Source organism: Cucumis melo, chromosome 4 (assembly GCF_025177605.1).
Source record: "Cucumis melo cultivar AY chromosome 4, USDA_Cmelo_AY_1.0, whole genome shotgun sequence".
NCBI classification, from domain to species: domain Eukaryota; kingdom Viridiplantae; phylum Streptophyta; class Magnoliopsida; order Cucurbitales; family Cucurbitaceae; genus Cucumis; species Cucumis melo.
In genome coordinates this window covers 3,942,926-3,948,925 of record NC_066860.1, presented here as the reverse complement: position 1 = coordinate 3,948,925, position 6,000 = coordinate 3,942,926, and the positions used below count along the sequence as shown (strand labels likewise).

General features: G+C 34.6%; 1 long non-coding RNA gene across 1 annotated transcript; it reads left to right on the top strand.

Moving 5' to 3' along the window:
* The first annotated feature begins 1,186 nt into the window (after nt 1–1,186).
* LOC107992233 (uncharacterized) lies at nt 1,187–5,993 on the top strand. The gene is made up of 2 exons (XR_001764754.2): nt 1,187–1,274; nt 4,935–5,993. It is a non-coding gene; the product is annotated as an uncharacterized LOC107992233 (long non-coding RNA).
* Nucleotides 5,994–6,000: the final 7 nt, after the last annotated feature.

Sequence of the window (6,000 nt, the reverse complement as noted above, 5' to 3'; positions counted from 1 at the left end):
AATAAGTATATTCTCATATAAATAAATCGTCACACTTTCTCAAATAAATCCATGATGGAGTATCTTTGTCTATCAATTACAATGTTACCAAAATTTAAGGTGGGGTCCCATTAGTATCTAATGTTTGTTGATGGTTAACAATTCAAATTATTCTTTCAAAATATTGTTCAATGTTAATTGGTTGCAAGCAAGAAAGTTAATTTAATAGACCTGCATATTATAAACTCTAATGATTCAACTCAATTAACAAGATAAACATTATAAAATCATAGTTATATTCTTATGCACCGAATAACATGTTGCCCTTCATGAATATAATCAGTAAGTTGATCCTTTGAAAAGTTATTCGTAATAGTAACTAGGTCAACTGTCTGGGTTACCTTTGCAATTACCTCTGTATCCTTTGGTACTATTGTTTCTCTTGTCAATAGTTTGTTTTTACGATTAAAATTGAGTTACATATAATTAGTGCCGTAAAATATTAATCTTTTCAATTAACGAAGTTATTAAGAGAGATCGGTTTTTTCATGGTATAGTCTTATACAACTCTTTGTATAAGATACCTCACTCACATGTTTTCATATGAATGAATTTGATTACATTGTTTGTAATCAAGTAAGTCGTATGTATTTATGATGATTGATAAGGTATCTAACTTTATTTATATAACATAAACCTTTTAGATTATCACGTGAAGATGATTCAAATGTCAACTACATACATTTCAACTCTCATGCAAACAATTTTAGATTTTGCTTGGACATAATTATGTAAATTTAAGATACATAATACAACAAAAGAATATTTTATTAATAATTTATTTTTACTTACAAACCACGAGTTTAACGCATAAAACTCAATACTATCAATATCACCAATAGCCTACCATAGTATTTCTCTAGCTACTAGTGTCAATCCAAATAAGTATTGTATTTGATTTACTTAATTTTTCTACTAGAATTGGATTTCAAAAAATTAAAAGAAACAAAGTTTGATAGATTTTGTTTGCTAAAATTAGCATTTAGCATCTTTCTTGATAAATGGTTTAAACATCTTTCTCAGTCTATCTCGGACAAGATATACCACCGGATTTCTCTAAAATATTAAAATTTTACGAGTTATCTTTTGGATTTATTATAGTTAAGTTCAAGATTACAGTAGAAATTCTATTTACAAACTTTATATAAAATTTGGCAATATTATAATATAAAATCTGACCATTTCCTTAGGATTTCCCGCTCGCCCCCGCATTGCCGTCGCAGCCCCATTTTCCGGTATGTTCCCGTGCTAATTTCAGCATTTAGTTATTCAAGTCAGTGATGGTTCATTAATAACTGCAATCGATTGCATTATTATCTGTGTTTTTTTCTGTATTCGAAGAGATTCGATTTCATCTGCTACTCAACGAATGTAAGCCATGAAGAACAAGCAATCTTCATTCTGCTTTTTTAATTGTTCATGCTTTTATCGGATTGTGTTCAGACAGAGGCCATTTTGCTTTATTCCATGATGGTTATACCGATTCTTTCACCTAAGCTGCGCAGGAAAGGCCCAAAGCCAATCCCAGGGAACAGTGAAGCTTCATAGGGTCTTTCTGTCCAGGTGCAGGTAGTCCGCATCTTCCCAATCATGTCTATTTCACCGAGCCTCTCTCCGAGACAGTACCCAGATCTTTTCGCCTTTCGTCGAAACTTATCCGAGAAGGAATTTCGCTACCTTAGGACCGTTATAGTACGGCCGCGCTTTTAATTTGCTTTTATCGAAGCATTCGTGATTCTAAAAACACCGAACAGTAGAACCATTTGTTACGAACTGGATGGCTGTTTAGGGCTAAATTCTACGCCAATTTCGCTCTTGTCAGCATTAGTTCCATGGCGTTACTTTGCACTTGCGCTTCGTATCTATAATCATTCACCGTCTGTTGGGAATCCCACACTTGAAAAATCAAAGACTCGTGATAGATGACTGCTCCATTCATTGTTAATTGGTTTTGAGATGCAACCCATATTTCTAATGGCTTATTGGAACTCAAGAACGTTTTGAAGCTCAAAACGAACTTAATCAAGCTATTAGAGTTACTTACTTTTATTGTAATTTTCTGTTACTTATAGTTCTTTCATTATTTTACTGAACTCTTGTAAAAGCTTCTACAGATACTGAGCTAAGTTTATTCAAGATTCTCCTCTCAATTTCTTGTAAACCAAGCAAATCTACAATTGACTAAAAATTTTCTTAACCCCCACTAGACTGTCCTCTCTTCTTCATACTTAATATTTTTCACTTCCCTCGGCCACCCTTGAACGACCTTTTCTGACTACCTTTGATTTTCTTGTCGTTGGCATTTCTTTGTTTTCGTCACAAGATAAAATTTAACAGCTATTGATCTTGCTTGAACACTATCTTCTTTCTAACTTGTTTTCCTATATTTTCTGCCATGGAGCCTACTTTTAGTTTTTATTTTTTTTCTCTTGTCGTTTTATTAGTTTTATTAGTTCTTGGCTGTTGTTTGTTCTTGTTTCTTGGTCTTGCTAGTATTTGAGGAATAATGTTTGAAAATTTGTTTTGCTTGGAATTTGGATACTACTTTCTCGTACTTGTTGGGCAGATGTGTTTAGTACATTGTCGTCCCCTGAATTTCTAGTTTGGTCATTATATTGCCGATTGACTGCCTTTGATAAATCTAAGTTGCCATCTTTCTGCGTAAAGCTAAAAACATGGTATTGGATGTCAAAAGGCCTGTGAATAGTAAAGGCAAGACACTATTACGCGCTGCAAAGGCCATGTTTGTTTCTGGTTAATCTGTCTACGCTGCTTTGAGTGTTTCTTTTTTATATTCTCTGGAGGTTTCAGTATGTGTAATTCTACAGTTAGTTCTGTTTGGTTTTCTTCCCTTATAACAAAAAGAAGCCTTGTTAATTCTTGTTTCATTTATAGAACTGCTATTACAGCCCGTTTCTCTGAATTAATGTTTTCTTGTTAAACGGTGACTAGCCTTTTAAATTATTATTAATAAAAGAGCCTTAAGCTCAAAGTACAAAAGTTAATACTAAGAGCAAGAGAAAAGAGAAAATTTAGTCTACCTCTACAACAAAAGCTACAAAACAAATTCCAAATAGAAGAGATCAAGCTAAACAAAACCATATCCGAAGAAATCTAATTACAACATAATGCAAAATCCTTTCATAAAAAACTAAGTTGAAACTAAAAAATTTTAAGAAGATGCAACCAGCCGCCTCGATACAGCTAACCAAATTAATCCATAATCTAGAGGAAGCTCTGGAAGTCATCCACTATTCATCATCATTCAACATCGGCGTAAAGGATTTACTTAACACCCATATGAAGGGAAATCCAAGAATGACCGATGTTAGTCTTACATTGAGGATACATTATTTTGTTGAAGAACCAAATTAGAATAATTCCACTATCAGCTACTATTGATTTTAAATGATCTGGTATTTTGCAAGATCGGCGACAAGAACGAGTAGCAGGCGGTTGCATTGTGGATCCTGGCTCTTCCTTGCATTGAAACAAGGCATTGAGATCGGTTTCTAGAGGCTCAAAATGTTTATGAATTTCAAGTTTGATTAACCATGCCAAATGCTCCAATTTCTCACCACTAATGTTGAAAGGAGAGTTGAGAAAAGGCCCACCCTTCTTGTTAGATTGATTGAAAGGGGTTTTGCTTTGAGAGCCCTTCAGAAATTTTACCTTGGAGTAAACTGGGAAGAGTGGGGATGATGAGAAAATGACTTGGCAGAACGGGCTGGGGCTTGAATTTGGGTGCAACTGACTTCCAATAAATCAGGATTAGCCTCAACAAACAGCTTTGAATCGCTGAAAAAAGCTGATGAAAGAGAATGGGCAGTATTTTTCTCAAGCAAAATGGGTACTTGGTAATCTAAAATCTGGGTTTTTAAGGACCATTTTGCCATAGTATGGATCACGCACAAAATGAAGATAGAAGCCATCTGTTTGACATTTTAGTCTATCAATGATCTTCATTAGCTTGGTGTTTTTCATTTAGATAAAATATTATTCAGTCACGACCTTTGAGGAACTAGATCAAAGATGGCTCTGAAGGCTATAAATACTTCGCTGTTTGATTAACATTGGTATCTTCAGCATGTGCTCATGTATAATATCGTCCTGTATGTGTTCGAAAGACGAGTTCCTCGGTTGATGGACCTTTACTGGCGTGCTGTTTAAATTCCACTGTTTTACTTCAGTTGCCGCATTGTTAAAATGAATGTTTGGTACAGACTAATTTGAAATTCTTTTTTAAAATGTTGGTGTACTTCATACTGTTTTGGGCTTACTTGCAGTTGCAGTTGGCACGATAACGTCTACATGATTGCTCGTGTAGAATTAAATTTTATAAAAAGAAATTAATTCAAGGATAATTATTTTACAGGAGAAAGTACGGGGCATATGAATTTTATGTACATTGGCTCTGATTTATGTAAATGTAGATAGAAATTATATGTAACCTTCAGATTCTGTTGATTTATATTTTACTTTGGTGAAATACTTTACAATGTTTACATAAATTATTTATAAAACTAAGTTGGTTGTCTCACGCTTTTGCAGCTTGTTTATTTATTATTTTAATATCTGTTTTCTTCTGTAATATTGCTGATGCTGATGTAGCTGCTATCCTCAATACCTTAGTTTATCACTTTTGTGGCATATCTGTACCTAGTGATATAAAAGTAACAGCCTTCTCATAAACGAAAAAATCTGATTTTGTTTGGGTTTGGACTCTTCGTTTCTTAGAACGATATCAATTCATGGTGGATGACTTTTTTACTTCACGGTCACAGTCCTGTCATTTGGTGTTACCTATCAGAGAGACGATTAAGCTAGCCATAATTCATGATGTTTTATCTTGTTTTTTAATGTTTAAAAGTGTATTTTCATTATCTTCATTGTAGATGGATAGCAATGCCAATGTGAAACTCAAACAAGAACGTTCAAGGACAAAGTGGACAGCATCTCCGGCAAGATATTTGCAGATCTGGTCGTCAGGCACATTCAACAGAGAGACAAAACAACGTGCTTGACAAGAAAACATGAATTCACATTCGTGATGAACTCAATAAGCAAACTGATTTCAACTTCCAATAACAATTGACCTCACAATTGATGATTCATGTAGTACTGGATTTGATTTGGGGGAAGATCTTGGGCTACATTTCTTTCCTTCGAAAGCTTACCTAGTTTTGCCTTACAGGTTTACCTTAATTTTCTGACTGATTCTTTCCATAGGTCCAGAATCGGTTTGAATACTCAAATTCGAAGATTGTCCCATCATATATGAGCAGTTGTGCACAATGTTCACCGAATCAGGTGCTGGTGAGAAGTATGCAGAATCCAGCCACGAAGAATAGCTGGACAGATCTGCTGGAACAAATAGATTAGTCATAAATTCATGTCCTGATGGGTGGAACCATGTATCCTGAAAACCTATAACCAAAACTAAGCATGGAAATTAGTTATTTTCTGGAAAAATGACGAAGGCCGTGGTAGAGTGAGAAAAAGCGACAATTAGATGCACATCCTTCCATAGGTCAAAGCATCACCGAACAAGAAACCCATCTGATAATGGCATAAGCATTGTTAAGACTTGTTAGAAGTAAAACCTTCCAATAACAGCTGAAGAATGCCTACTGATCGAAGACCTAGATTCAGTATAACTAATTGAATAGGTGCCCTGGATGACATTGAAGGCAATGATAACCGGCTATATTTTGCTTCTTTGGATCTCTTTGATACCCCAAATTTTAGGGAGTTTTTTATTTTACTTAAACGGAACAAGATACGTTTAAGGTGGTTAGAAGAAAACTGTCGTAAATGTAAAACTACCCCATATTAACCTGGATGGCTTTTGTGCTGCGATATTCAAAGTGTAAATGTAGGTTTATTTGCCTCTGTACCCAACTCCAATGAGCTATTTTTTGCTCAGAATCAAGCATGCTTTCTTTTGGTTTTCAGCTTGCA